Source organism: Tachypleus tridentatus, chromosome 6 (assembly GCF_004210375.1).
Source record: "Tachypleus tridentatus isolate NWPU-2018 chromosome 6, ASM421037v1, whole genome shotgun sequence".
In the NCBI taxonomy this organism is placed as follows: domain Eukaryota; kingdom Metazoa; phylum Arthropoda; class Merostomata; order Xiphosura; family Limulidae; genus Tachypleus; species Tachypleus tridentatus.
In genome coordinates, this window is record NC_134830.1 from 20,762,963 (window position 1) to 20,779,247 (window position 16,285).

General features: G+C 33.2%; 1 protein-coding gene across 6 annotated transcripts in view; it reads left to right on the plus strand.

The window, feature by feature from the left end:
• LOC143252065 (neuroglobin-like) overlaps positions 1-16,285 on the plus strand; it is a 99,567-nt gene that overhangs the window by 43,126 nt on the left and 40,156 nt on the right. Inside the window, exon 2 of one of the 6 annotated variants that reach the window (XM_076503671.1) lies at positions 3,225-3,262. The exons of 3 other annotated variants lie outside the window; for them this stretch is intronic. The gene's annotated coding sequence lies outside the window, so the exon portion shown is untranslated. Of the gene's footprint in view, positions 1-3,224; positions 3,263-15,457; positions 15,487-16,014; positions 16,095-16,285 lie in introns of those variants that run through there. 2 more of the 6 variants (XM_076503672.1, XM_076503674.1) reach the window with 2 other exon arrangements.

The window sequence follows — 16,285 nt, forward strand, 5'->3', positions numbered from 1 at the left end:
AATAAAAATACCTTAATGTTTTATATAAAATATGCAGCTGAGACTGTTTAGGTGATTTCATATCTAGGTTCTGTTTATCTACAAAATTACTGCAACTGCGCATTAATAAAATGATCAATTTTCTACGAGGACATGATTTATGGTGCTGTTATCAGATATATTTATTGTAAATCCGCCATAAATCTGTTTTATATTAAAAGGTGTTTGTTTCAGACGAGAGCTTTAACTGCTTAAAATAACAACCTGAAAACATTGTTTTCTACACGTTGCTGCTAATCTATCTAATTATATTACCGACTGACACTAATGACATATAGTTTTGTAACTGTTAACCACATATTTTTTTGTATTCTTAACGTACCAGTTACATTTTGTATTGCTGGCAGTTCAAAAAAAATTATTTGTTATTTAGAATTGTGATACCTATAAACTACAGGGTGAAGGGGTAAAATTACAAAATCTCTGTTAAATAGTCCAAACACACAAAAAAAAACTTACAAAAACGTTGCCTTCAGAAAAATCACTCGGTTATACCGTTTTCATCATGTGATTTATGTTGATTTTTGGTTCCTCTTTTATTAAACATAAAACTGCCCATTGGGCTGTCAACTGGGCTGCTATGTCCACCGTAAGAACTAATTGCTGGGATTCAGGGTTATAAGCTTTGAAAAATTTTCACGTGATTACTAAAAAGTTAATTAACAAGGAAAATCGTAATCATTAAATTTCCTACAGCCGTTGAAGTTTACCTTCTAATGTAACTTTGTTGAATTATTCTATTATAATTCTGAATGTGTATATTTTGATTTTCAGTCTTAGGTAAAGTTTAGAATTGTATTTCATTCCAAAATCCCTTCTTGTGCATCATGTTCAATAAGGTAGACATCAAAAGGTCATTCCACAAAACATCTTCGGATTAAACGTTCTCTTTGCTTACGGGACATAACAGTTACATAGTAATTACGTTAAACGTAGTAGTAGTTGACTTTTATATTACTTATAGAGAAACAGACATGGTTTACGTTCGATAGAGTTGAAATCTTAAGTGTTTCATGAGAAATGTAAGTAGCTACAAGGTTGTGTAATTTGAAATAATAAGCAGTTTGTTTGTTTTGAATTTCGCGCAAAGCTACACGAGGGCTATCTGCGATAGCAGTCCCTAATTTAGATGTGTAAGTCCAGAGAGCAGGCAGTTAGTCATCAACACCCACCGCCAACTCTTGAGTTACTCTTTTATCAACGAATAGTGGATTGACCTTAATATTATAAAGCCTCCTAAGGCTGAAAGGTCGAGGATGTTTGGTGTGACAGGGATTTGAACCCGCGACCCTTGGATTATGAGTCGAGTCTATCACCTGGCCATGCCGGATCAGTAAGCTACTAGTCATGCGACAAATACTAAAACTTCAAATTTCTGTTTATTAATTTTCTTAAAGTAACCACTTAATAGCACCTGTCCAAAATTAGACAATAATTATTTGAATTGTCTTATACAACATTCTTTAGATTTTTTATAATGAGAACTAAGTGTGTTAATTGTGTGTGTATTCAAACACATATTTAAACTGTGGATGGAAATGAAAGGCATTCATATTTTTGTGGTTTTGTTTGTGTTCTTCAACTTTTAAGGTTTATTTTCATGTCTGTAAACGACAGGCGTAAAGATAACAAGGATACTTGATGTTGTTGATTTATCAATCAATAGATTAGAGAGAGGGCAGCGCACCCACCGCAGGTTCTTTTTGGGCGTTACTTGTCTTGTAGAATAGAAAGATTTGACCATCAGTCTTCTATCATACACACACTCCAAAAAATGCGGATCGCAAGACATTTTCGCAAACCACATCCTTCGGATTTACAGTAAGGGCAACCTAATGACCTTGTCACACCCGGCTCAAGTGTTAAGATGTATTTATCTTCTTTTCATAATGATAGTGTGACCTTTTATTAATATTTGTGATTCCATCATGAAGTCAATACTATACGTTTTAAAAAACTGTGTTTAGCTCCATCTTTAGTTTCATGGTAAAATGTTTCAAAGTCACACAATTTTACTTCTTTAGATGGTTTAAATGATCGGTCTGTCATGAACAGCTTATTATGGGCTTAGTCTTTTCAATATATTGAAATGGAATAACACAAAATATTAATATGATAGTTTGTTCGCTGACATTATTTGTACCAATTACATGTATATAAAGGTTTCACGAAAGTTCTGATTGGTTGTTTTTGATTTCGCGCAAAGCTACATGAGGGTTATCTGCGCTAGCCATCCCGAACATAGCAGTGTAAGACCAGAGGGAAGGCAGCTAGTCATCACCACCCACCGTCAACTCTTGGGCTACTCTTTTACCAACGAATAGTGGGATTGACCGTCACAATATAATGCCCCCACGGCTGAAAGGACGAGCAAGTTTGGGATGCGAACCCGCGACCCTCAGATTACGAGTCCCATGCCTTAACACGCTTGGCCAGTAAAAGAAAACTAGTGTTTATACTGCAGTGAATATTATTACACCAATAGTTCCTAGTAAAAAAAACTGGTGTTTATGCTGCAGTGTGTACTGTCGCACCAATAATTTGCTAATAAAATTAAACTAGTGTTTAATTGCTGCAGTGTTTACTGTCGCAGCGATACTTTCCCACTGAGAAGATACAATCTGGCAACTGGTTATGTAGGGCACTAAATGTTGTTTAAAATGCTGAGATTTATTTTAGTTTTTTAAATTTTTTCTGGTATATCAACGTATAATTATCGTAAAATCTTAACTGTTTATGATTTATATAAATTATTGTGTATCAATAGAGCCAAAGACGTTGAGCTTCACGTATTTATACTATTATCACGAAGTCTCGTTTCTGCGAAATATGAAAACTTTGAAATTTAAATATATCTAATTTACAGTACACATATAATGGAACAATAAATATTCTTCCCAATAGATTGAAATCCACTGAAAATGTGGATTATTTCGTGGATTATTATGTGGAAATTTCGTGAAAGTTGTTTATAGGAAAGGTCTTTTGTTTATTTTCATAATATGAATATTTCCTTCAATTTGAGAGTACGCTTCGTGTTTTTTTACGTCAACAGCACGTGAATTCTTAATACTATTAAAGTTAACTTTGAAAGATATTCATAAAAAAAAACCAACAAAGAAAAATTGTCTCTGGCTTTATTATTTACTGATCATTAATAAGAAAAATATTTTTTTATTTTTCAGACCGAAGTCGAAACACTTCAACCTAAAGTAGCGAGAAAGTGAGAGATTATGATTGAATTGAGTTAAAATTAAGTAGTTGTAGTCAGTTTGTTATACAGAATTAGCATCATTAATCTAAAAGTTATTTTTAATTCTTATATAGTTAACTACACTCAGTTAGACGTTATTATTAATTCTACCTATTTAAAATTCTAATACACAGAACTTACTACTTTATATGTTTCACGTAACATTATGAACAGGAACTTATAGATAGTAATTTAGTATATTCTGGAAATTATGAAACTTAATATCTATATTATTATATCTTAAACACGTTTTAAAGCGCAAAATACATCAACGCTATTCTCTAAGAAACACAAACACAATTTTTGGTTTCGCTACACTAAAACTCTTTCACTAGGGGCGTGATCAAAATTTATCGTTTTATCAAATTCTCACTTCATCGACAATGTTTCGCCAGTATAAACAGTTTTGTTTCACAATTTTCAAATCTAAACTGGCATTTGTTTGTTCTTCGATGAATCAGCGGTAAGTCACGGACTTACTGTGATAAAATCCGTGGTCCAATTCTCTTCAGTATACAGACCACAGCTAGCCGATTATTTAGATTTGTGTTACGCAAAAAACGACAGAAATGTTTCTTCTATTTTGCAAGTCGGTTAAAAGCTACGTCAGAGTTGAATACTGAAATAGATTCCGAGAAAAATTGGTTTATTTTTGAATTGACGTAAGTTTACATCTCTATGAAAATAATACATGAAGCAAATTTATTAAAATTATCCTGGACTAATGCAGTATGCTGTGCGGTTTCATGACATATCTTTTTACAAAGTGGACTGAAAGCTTTCTCAGGAAATATTCCAAATTTTTTAAAAATCTTCTTTCAGTTTTCACGATTGGTAAGTTCAATAATTAATTAACTTAATAAGCAGAATTAAAAGTCTTTAATATGATTTATTCTTATAAAACAGAATTACAAGTTCTTCATTGCTAGGCGCGGCTAAGTGGTAGAATGAACAATATGTGAATCCGAGAAATTGCAAAATCCAACTCTAAACTTGAGGACTGTATGTAAATCATATTATCCAGTCAGATAAAAATAGTTCTCAGTTGGCAGCAGGTGCTGTTCACTAGATGTCTTTCCGCTCAAAATTTGGGACATCTTTGTACAAATAGTCTTTGTACAGCTTTGCTGAAAATCCTCAAGAAACAAATTTTTAGAAACAAGTTTTTAAGCCAACCTGTGTTTATGAAGCAGTATCACATTTTTAATCAATCCGTGATCATAAAAGAAATGGGGAATTTTTCTAAATCAGCGTGAGTTTTTAGCAGTTGTGAGTCTATGTTCCAGAAGAAGGTTCTGGAAGTTTGTGGTTCGCAATTGAAAACAGTCTGAATTTTGGTAACGTCAATAATTTCCTAAATTCGATATATGTGTGTCAAACCATTCTCATAACTTTCTCTTTACATATATCTATATTACTAAGTAATGTTTTAAACTCTAACATTTTGAAATAATACAACTTTACACGGCTTGCCTGGCCAGGTATTTAGGGTGCTTGACTCACAATCTGTGGGTCGTAGGTTCGAATCCCTCTCCCATGCTCGACCTTTACCCGTGAGGACGTTATAATGTGTAGTCACTCCCACTCGTCCTTGGTAAAAGAGTAGCCCAATAGTTGTCGGTGGTGGTGATCACCAGCTGTTTTTCTTCTAGTCTTTCCCTGCTAAATTAGAGACAGTTCTTGTGTAACTTTGAGCAAAATTCAAAATAGATCAACATTACAAGTCAATGATATTGTGATTAACTTTAACGTATAAGTGTAATATTCAGAGAAAAACCTAACTTTTACGTTTCATTTCTGTAGTTTGAAATGATGCACTTAAGAAACTATCTTTCATTTGGCCTTAAAAATTGGTGCATGAAACACGCATCGAGTTCTTTTCAGTTCTTTCACAATGGTTTAAAGCCAGGTTGTCCATGTCGTTAAGGGTGTTTCCTCCCAAACTGTGTGAATAAAGGTCTTTGACAGAGTCAAAAGTTCTATCATGAAATATGATCGAAGCACGAAGCTCAACATGAATAGAAAAAGCTAGTTTTGTCAACCAACAAATATTTTGTTGGCGTTTATTCAACCATTTGTTTGGTTTTACCTTTAAAATATATCTGTTCTTGTATAGGATCCATAAGTTCTTTGTAGTTAGAATATAATACCCCGAATTTATTTGTTAGAAATTTATTTTGGTTTTTAAGGGTGGTTTGGTTTGTTTTGATTTTCGCGTAAAGCTACACGAGGGCTATCTGCACTAGCCATCCCTAATTTAACAGTGCAAGACTAGAGGGAGGGCAACTAGTCATCACCACCCACCGCCAACTCTTGGACTACTCTTTTACCAATGAATAATGAAATTCACCGTCACATTATAACGCCCCCACGGCTGAATCCCAGTCACACCCGCGACCCTCGGTTTACGAGTCGAGTTCCCCAATCACCTGGCCACCCTGGGCCTTTTAAGGATATTAATGGTAATATTGTAAAGTGAAAAATGTTAAAATTACCATATGGTAAAACAATGACGTTGGCTGTATCAAGCACATACGGACTAGTGTTGATAACAAGTGGAATAATAGTTTGAACAAATTCTCTATAACAGCATAAAATTTATAATCAGCCCTTTATGACGGCCCGACATAGCACGTGATCAGGGCCCTTGACTCTTAATCTGAGGGTTGAAGGTTCGAATTCTCGTCACACCAAACATGCTCGTCCTTTCAGCCATGGAGGCATTATAAGTGACGGTCAATCCCATTATTCGTTGGTAAAAGAGCAGCCCAAGAGTTGGCAGTGGGTGGTGATGACTAGCTACCTTCCCTCTAGTCTTACACTGCAAAATTAGGGTCGCCTAGCGCAGATAGCCCTCGTGTAGCTTTGCGCGAAATTCAAAACAAATCAAACTCTGAGGAAGAGACATTACATAAGACCTGTAATAGACTATGCAGCTCCTGTATGGATCAATGCAAATGTAAGACAAATTCAAACCAAACTCCAAACATTACAGAATACACTAATTACATCAGCATACAGAGTACCTAAAACCACTTCATCAAAGTTCATGCATAATTACTCAAACAATACCAGATAGACTTCTACATAGTACAATAAAATATTTTGATAAAAATCGGTAAAAAAATGAGTTGTTATGCGAACTAGACAGGTATTGCATATATGATGAAGAGAGACCTAAAGACCTCTCCACGTTAAATTTATACATTAGATTACTAAAATAGAATAATTTAAAATAATAATAATAGTAATATTAGAATAAAGATAAAAATAAAACAGGCCACCTACGTTCTAGACTTATTAATAAAAAAATAATAATAAAATAAAAAAGAATAATAATAAAAAATCAAAGAACAATATAAATGGACATTGTCCTGAAAAGGACCAGACTAAATTTATGATATCATTCCAGCCATTCTGTATTTAAATCGAAATATATTAATCTGGCCACTCTAACAAGTCATGGAAGGAGGAAGAGGTCGAGTGTACCTGACCCTCCTGGGTATACACATAAATATATCCAAATACCAGAGAGATAGTAAGAGAGAAAGAGACATTACATGATTGTATGTTTGTTTCAAAACGTTAAATCAGAGATCAAGCCGTCGAAAGGTGTCCGTCATTCTTATAATGCAATCCAAGGTTTCTGAGCAGAAAGAAGATTTTTAGGTTTTAGAAACAACAATAAAATATTCGAATTCAAATCCCGAATACACTAATTAATAGACATCGTGTATCATAGGTAGATCGATGAAGGTGTGTCATTAGAAAAGTCATATTCATTTGTTGCTGGTTGTCACAGTATTGACCAGTAGTAGTTCTTACACTTTTTTTCTGTTTCAAGTTAACCAGAGAACGTGCTTGAGTAAGTTCTTAATATTTCAAACCTATTTTTACATAACAGTTAATTGTTTTCTCTTTTTCGGAGTTTCTTATATATCCTTTCACGTAATAGTTTAGTCATTTTTCCTTTCCAGGGTCTCCTGGAAGGCTAACCCTTTTCCCTTTTAAAAGTTCTCTTAAACACCCTTCTTCTTAACAGGTTAAACATTTTCCTTTACAGGATCTCTTAAATACCTTTTCGTTTTATGGGTTAATGTCTTTCTGAGTATTTTAAATGATCCTTCACATAGAAGTCTAATAATGTCTTATACATATAATAGGTTGGTCCTTTAGCCATAAAACTATGCTCACCAGATAAAATTAACGATGAATTAGACAAATAAAACAATACTTCATCAACATCAATAAGTTTCCTCAACAAACCGTAGAAAACATTATACGCACACACCTAGACAGAAAGCAAAATCAACCAAGAAAAGTAAATATATCCCACGAATTAAAAAATCACAAAATCATATACTGCTGTATACCATATATTCCTGACATCAGCAGAAAAATAACCAACATTTGGCAAAAACTAGTAACAAAATATGACATTCCAGTTAATACCAAATTTATTAAAAAAACAGGCACAAAACTGAGGTTTATACTATGTAAAAACTACACTGACAAACACCACACCAACATTATTTATAAAATACAATGTGATAACTGCCACGACTTCTATATTGGAGAAACAAGTAGAAAAATGGAAACCAGATTCAAAGAACATAAAGAGTCACCTTCACACGTTTTCGAACACTGCAAGTCAAATAAACACAACGTAACCATAAAAAACACCCAAATACTAAATAAAGAAACAAACATAAACAACGCAAAATTAAAGAAGCCTTACTTATACAACAACGCAAGCTCAAAATAAACCAATACAAAGGAACACCTTCATATCTATATTGATAAATATAATCCAACATAACAAGCACGCTCTCTACATTCCTACACTCAATTACACAACCGCCTTCATGCATGTGGTCAGCTATCGATGAGTTATCTTTTTCTTTCTTTGTGAATCTGACGATGACTGAAGAAGGTCGAAACGTGTTCGCTCCTCTACATAGGGTTTTTTTCTATCCATACCAGTCGTTTTCTTATATATAAGATTGATCTTTTATTTTTATTCTGAGTTTCTCTCAAACATTCTATAATAGTAAGTTGACTTTTTCCGAATTTCTCTATAAAACTTTTAAGACAGTAAGTTAATACTTTCTTAGGCTAGTTTCACAGTTTAAGGCACGCTAACCAACCGGCCACACCCAGTCTGCCTATACTAGAATTTTGTGCAAGTATGTGTTAATTGTAGACGTTATAACATCTTTACCGAACACAACTATTCAGTTGCTAGAGCGTATGGTGACTACCATTATTATTTTACACATATATTGCTTTATTTTATTTTATCGTGGTGCAATGAACACACCTCAAGTATGTTAACACGAAATAAAAATGCAGAGGAAACAAAGGAAAATTGAATGTGGGATTGAGTTAACAGTTCACATACATTTAAATTTACTTTCTAAGTCGGTGTTGTTTTGTATGAACACACATTTATATTAGCTTCACAAGCTAATTTCTTCTACTGTGAATATTTTTAAATCTATGAATCAGTCAGTGTCTTCTTGTATAAACGTTTTAAGGAGCCCTCTTTGAGGTAGAGGGCAGTTCTCAGTTTAGCAGATACAAGAGGTTTTACTTTAGGTAACAGCATTTTGGTATATTGGATCAGTTCTCAGTTCTTTTACTACTTTACCTGTTTCTTATATCTATTAACTTTCTATACCAACTTCCTATACCCATTAAGACTGTACGCCAACTTCTGTTATAAATCACACTTTATATATCTGTCCATACTCTTTGGTTAAGACATCTGTTCATGAGATTTTAACAGATTTTTCGATACCATGTCTTCAGTTGTTTATAGTTATTATGAGAACCCTTAAAATACAAAAACAATAAGGGCTATTTTAAATGCAATTATCATTCTAGTCGATCTTATTAACCCGGAGTTTCACTGCGTAGTTATAAATTACAGCTTTATATCTCTAGCAACGTTACACGAGGCAAAAGAAATCTAATTAGAAATAAACAGATGTAGAATAATTAGATTTCATCTTATTTAAGCAAGAAGTACTTGTCTATTTGTGACAACTCTTGTGGGCTCGTACAGGTATAACTTACTTTATCTATACTGAGATGTTTATGTAAAGTTATTGATAAAGCTTTAACTATTTTTTTATTATTTTTAAACTAATTTTACTGCAGCGTTCAAGGAGGAAAAATACTCTCACTAAATAATGCAAGACCGGACTCTGGTCTTTATTTAAGGTTTAAGTCAAGAGAAATATAGGGGATTAAGGTAGAAGCTACACATACACATTTGTACAAACTGTCAGAAATCCTAAACCCTTATCGCTTTCGAAAGAAGAAGGGTTCACCTTTCGAAAGCGCTCAGGTTATATGGTGTTTATCAAGCCTTCTTGAGCCTACCTATTTTCTGACATAGTAAATATTCATATATTTAGATAGGTCAAAGTATAGGCTTAACTTTGTGCGCATCACATGGAATAGAATAACACTACGTAACACAAATTTTGTTCCTGGATAGTATGTGTTATTTCTTAATTGCTTATGTTCTAAAAGTACAGAAAATGGCCATTATTCCCTTCAAACTTTGCTTTTGTGGCCTGGATAATGAAATTTAGAAATTAACCTGTTTTCTATGTAAAAATGGGCAAATTTGCACATTTTCATTTACATAAGGTCTCAATAAAACAACATATGAATCAAGATTTACATGTATTTATACTAAAGATATACAAAAATGAACAAAAATGTTTAGAAGTGAGTAGTTTTTCGAGATTTATGACTGTAATGTAAATCACTTTCACGTATCAGCCCCAAAATATAGTCTGCCATCATGGTTTCGGCATACCCTCCTAGGTCACAAAAGCAAAGTTTGAAGAGAAAAATAGGTCTTTTCCATTTACTTTAGGCATAAGCAATTGGGAAATAACACTTTCTGCCCAGGAACAAAAAAAGTAAAAATTTTATTACGTAGAGTTATTAAATATTACATAGTTATTACATAATACGTAGTGTTATTAAATATTACATAGTTATTACATAATACGTAGTGTTATAAATATTACATAGTTATTACATAATACGTAGTGCTATTAAATATTACATAGTTATTACATAATACGTAGTGTTATCCAGATGGGAGTAAAGGAACTTAGTGTAAATATTGGTTTAGTTTGAAATAGATTTAAATAGAGCATACTAGCTGTGACAACTTTCAAATAAGTCTCCAGTAACAGTGAAAAAATATTACAAGGTGAAATAACAAATAAAAATTCAACCATATTACTTTTGTAAAACGAGAAATGGAACTCGATGTGAGTGACTGATCAGACCAAGAAATAGACTACTTTGGTTAACAACTGTAAATAAACAAAAACAACAAGGTAAAACAAGTCAAACCAATGTAAATTAAAACTATTGGCTGACATTAAGAGATCAGTAATAGACTGAGAAGTATTGACTAATGTTATGGGATTAATAATTAGTTGAAAAGTATTGGCTGACATTAAGAGAAGTAATGGATAGGGAAGTATTGGCTGACATTAAGAGGAGTAATGGATAGGGAAGTATTGGCTGATATTAAGAGAAGTAATGGATAGGGAAGTATTGGCTGACATTAAGAGAAGTAATGGATAGGGAAGTATTGGCTGACATTAAGAGGAGTAATGGATAGGTAAGTATTGGCTGACATTAAGAGGAGTAATGGATAGGGAAGTATTGGCTGACATTAAGAGGAGTAATGGATAGGTAAGTATTAATGACATTAAGAGGAGTAATAGATAAAGTGTAATAGCTGACGTAAAGAAGATAGGAAAGTAATGCTGACATTAAGATAGAATGGATAGGAAAGTATTATCTGACATTAAGAGAATAAGGAATGTTAGCTGACATTAAGAGAAAGGATAGGAAGTATTGCTGACATAAATAATGGATAAAGTAATAAGCTGAAATAGAAATAATGGATAAGTAAAATAGCTGACATAGAGAGAAATAATAGATAAAGAAAATATTAACTGACATTAAAATAATGGATAGGTAAGCATTAGCTGACATCAAGAAAATAATAGATAAAGGAAATATTAGCTGACATCAGAAAGTAATGGATAGGAAAGTAATGACATTAAGTAGTATGATAGGAAAGTAATGCTTACATAAGAGAGTAATGGATAGAAAAGTATTATCTGACATTAAATAATAGATAATAATAAAAGTATTACTGACATTAAGAAATAATGGATAGAAAAGTATTAGCTGACATAAAGAAGCAAGGATAGGGAAGTATTGGCTGACATTAAGAGGAGTAATGGATAGGTAAGTATTGGCTGACATTAAGAGGAGTAATGGATAGGGAAGTATTGGCTGACGTTAAAAGAAGTAATGGATAGGTAAGTATTGGCTGACATTAAGAAGAGTAATGGATAGGGAAGTATTGGCTGACATTAAGAGAAGTAATGGATAGGGAAGTATTGGCTGACATTAAGAGAAGTAATGGATAGGTAAGTATTGGCTGACATTAAGAGAAGTAATGGATAGGTAAGTATTGGCTGACATTAAGAGGAGTAATGGATAGGGAAGTATTGGCTGACGTTAATGGATTAGTAATCAACTGAGAAGTTTTGGCTGACGTTAAAAGGATAATAATAACACATTTAACGTATAATAAGTGTAAAGAAGCTCCGGAACCGAAGACTCTTTCGAAGTTTTCACGTAAAAGTCTAATATGAAATATTATGATACAATAACAGCACAATTGTATTGTTTCCTGTTAATGGGTTGGTTTATTTCGAATTGGCGCAAAGCTGAACGAGGGCTATGTGCGCTAGCTGTCCTTAAGTTATCAGTTTAAGACTAGAGGGAAGGCAGCTAGTCACCACCATCCACCGCCAACTTTTGGGCTACTTTTATACCAAAGAATAGTGGAATTGACCGTAACATTATAACGCGCCCACGACTGGAAGGGCGAACATGTTTGGTGTGACGGGGATTCGAACCCTCAAAACTCAGATCACGAGTCGAGCACCTTAACCAACTGGCCACGTCGGGCATCTTCCTACTGATGAACGAGTAAGATAATGTAAATGCGGTTAACTTAGCTTTCAAATAAAGTTAGTTTGCCTTACAGTAAATCAAAAGTCTTAAAAATGTGCAACTGAATAGTATTGTATGGAATTATTTATGTGTTTACAACCCTCACGGTATGACAGCAGTAGCTGCTCACAACGATAATATCCAGCAATCGATTCTCCACGGTGGACACAGCAGATAGCACAATATGGCTTCGTTTTCAAACTAGCAAACATTATGAGCACAATGTACACTATCATATTTTAAATATGTTAGAAATCTAGATAAATTAACGTTTCTCGAATTGAATGTGAAACTAGTGTAACATGTTTAGTAGCAAATTCATACTATTCAATCGTACTTTAGCGCATGAAATATCTCTTCCCAGAAACTAACGTTGTTTGAAATTGATTATAAACCTACATAATGGGCAATCTGTGTTCTGCTCACCAGGAGTATCCAAACCAGGTTTCTAGCATTGTAAGTCCGCAGACATAACGATGCCACTAGGGGGCTCCCATATGCCTCAAGCCCGACTTAGTATTCGGATATTGTTAATGAGCTGTCTTGATTATACGTAAATTAGAGGAAGCTCTCAACTCATAGGGTTTAAAAGTATAATTCTATATTATATGTACACAAAATAAATCAATGCTTAAAACTAACATTCTGTATTATATGTACACAAAACATATCAATGTTTGAAATTACCTTTCTGTATAATACGTACACAAAATAAATATCGTTTTAATCAAAGTTTTTGACTATTAACTGCTATATCCATCCTTGTTCTCATTAATATGAAAGATACACGAGTTCGGCAAGTGGTTATAAGTTTTGGTTTATTATAATTTGGAAAACAAGTTGAAATGTTACCTGATTGTATTAATACATTGGTTTCTGTTTTTCACTTTGGATGTATTATGTTATAGGACATGCTGTATTTCACTACAAAACATAGCTACGATTAACTCTATTCATTACACGTAGCTATGCCACATAAATTCATTTCGTATCATTCACACAGACGGACTTCAATCCAGACTCTCTTCCTCGCCACAGCAGTGGCGGCGTCCAGACGCCACTTTTACTTTATTGATTTCAGCAATCCAGAAAGTGAGTTTCTTACTCCGACAAGAGAAGTAGTGCTCTGTTAATAAATATACTTGTGCATTACAAATATTTATGGCTTTTCACATTATCTCAAATGACAATAAATATAACCATATTATTTTGAAAATATCGTGTTGTTAATAACAGTAATAGTAACAATAATTTATTAACCACTCGAAGCTGGACTTTTGACATATGACGAATTTTGTGAAAATGAGTTATCATAATGCTTCTGGCCAAGAAAGATGAGAAAACGCCGTCAATATTTGCCGCTTGATCTATTATATGTTTGCAGTCATGTATTAAGATCTAATATTACATCCATGGCTCTATAACAACGAAGGACATATATTACATAGAAGATGCTCTTGCGATTCACAATTAAAAAACAGATGCTAATTTGAAAAAAAAATATTCTTTTGTTTTAAGAGTCATCAGTATTAGCCAGTTAACCAACATACCTTTGTACTGAAGGATCTCATGATCAGGCACTTTACCGACAAAACTTTATAATAAAGTACTTCGAGATATGTTATATTATTGATAGGTCTTTACTCTAAAAAACATCAGGATAAGCCAGGGGCTTAATTGAGACACATTTATGATAAATACTCCTGGATAAGGCTCTAGATCAAAAACATTCTTATAACAAAGATCATTAATATATTTTCAGATGAAGGAAGCAAAAGCTAGAAGGTGGGATGGAAGTGAAAGTCCATGGGACTCCTGAATGTGGTACCTAATGGCAATTAGAAGTGATTATCCGCATACAACATAGCATTTATAGGCTTAAAATAAAACAATCTCTGAAATATATATGTGGTAAAACTTGTACTGAATGATACCCATAAAAGTATTTACGATTATTACCTTGTCTACTTATCCACCCCAGTATTTTTCCACCTATGTACGTTATCTATGAAAACATATCCTTACGTCATGGAGATGGGGTGCTTGATCAAGTTACTTTTATTAGTCCAAGATATCGGAATGCATTGTTTCCATTATCATTTAAAAATAAATTACAGAAATATATATTAGCTGAATTACATTTCTCTACGCACTCTAGTGGCAGAGCGATACGTGTGCAGACTCACACTGCAAGAATACGGGTTTTTATACCTGACATGAGCAAAGCACAGCTTTGTGTAGCTTTGTTCCTAATTCCAAAAAAGAAAACAAACAAAATTTTCTTTAAGTAAATATAAATGATGTTGTGGTTTTTATATATGATGAAAATATGTTTTTTAATATTTGAAGGACTTCCAAAATAAGTGATTGAATTAGAAAAAAAATATTCATTTTATTTGAATTATTTAGCTGAAATGATATTGTTTTCATCTCATTGCTCCATTATTCAGTCAACTGGATTTATTTATCTAATATTTCCTGGTCGTGAACTACTTCGCATTTAAACAGCCATGTTTAAAAGATTGAAGTTGGCTTTATTGAACTTAAAGAAGCTATTAAAACCATCACCCAGTATATGCAATACTAAAGTCTGTTTTTTCTCAACTGATGGTTTACAGCTGAGAGTTGACGTGAAAGTGACGTGATACATATGGTAGTATTAAACCAGCTTCAAAGAACAAGGGTGACATTGTTTAAAGAGAATATGTAACCAGAATCTCTAAACGTCCTATGCATCTAAGCGAAGAATTGCGTATTTGACGTGACTTCGTGCACGTTTTCTATATCATGAAGTATTGCGCTTTTCGTACAGAGGAACTTAATGAGATAAATTATGAAGTGTACAATAGATAATTACTAAAGGTCTAGGTTTAAATATCCAACGTGCTTTAGCTGTCATGTGTTTTTTTTTTCCTGCTTTCCAGATGAATGACGTAAAAATGACTAATAGATTGATGTTTTTCATTTATTCATGTAAATATTTAGAAAGGATGATGTATCCATTATATTTCGTTAAAACTGTAACAGTTCTACTTTTACGTGATTCGTTCAATTGCTTAAAATGTTAATATTCTCAACAGTTAGCGAGCTTTTAGTGAGACGGAAGTGTGACAACATGATTGGTAAGTTTTGTGACAGCAGATAATTCATCTTGGTTCCTCTCCAATCAAGTGAAACCTTTACTTAGAGTTCTTCTCTGGAATACTTCCTAGCTCAGAGATTATACACCAACAAATCTTGAAGAAAGACAGTCTTGATAAAGTCTTGTCTATGACCAGGAAAGTCTTATCACATAATGAACACACTCAGTTTAATTTCCTCCTAACTTTGTTAGTTTCCTTTACTTTCCATTTGTTCTGTTTTTCTTTATATAGCTACCGAGACACAATTAAGAATTCTATGTAGAACTGTCCATTTACTTTGTTATTGTACACTCCGTTTTCCCGTTTTAGTCACTTTGCAATTATAGTAAAATGTATCAAATCGTATTTAAACAATTATAACTCTTCACTTTTCTTATTTAATTGCAAACAGTTTCTTATGTAATACTATTACAATGTAAAACATTACTTATCTCTACGAGACAAACTTAAACTAATTTTTTAAATGTTCATACATGTTAATACTAATTCGTCTGTCCCATCTTTCAGAGGCTCAAGGTAAGAAACCGTCTCTCCTGGTCTATACCTTGATTCCATTGTCTTTAACGGATCAGTAGAGCTAATTACAGGTCAATCATTCATTAATTTATTCATAAGTATAATAAGTGTGTACCTACCAAAGCAATTGTTTCAATTATTTGTTATTATTGCTATTTCACTACTGCTTTTATTTGTTACTGGTAAAAATCTACCTACAGAGGTCGAGTATTCAAACAATTTTGTGGCCACACAAAGTCGTTGTAATATATATTGTCATGTC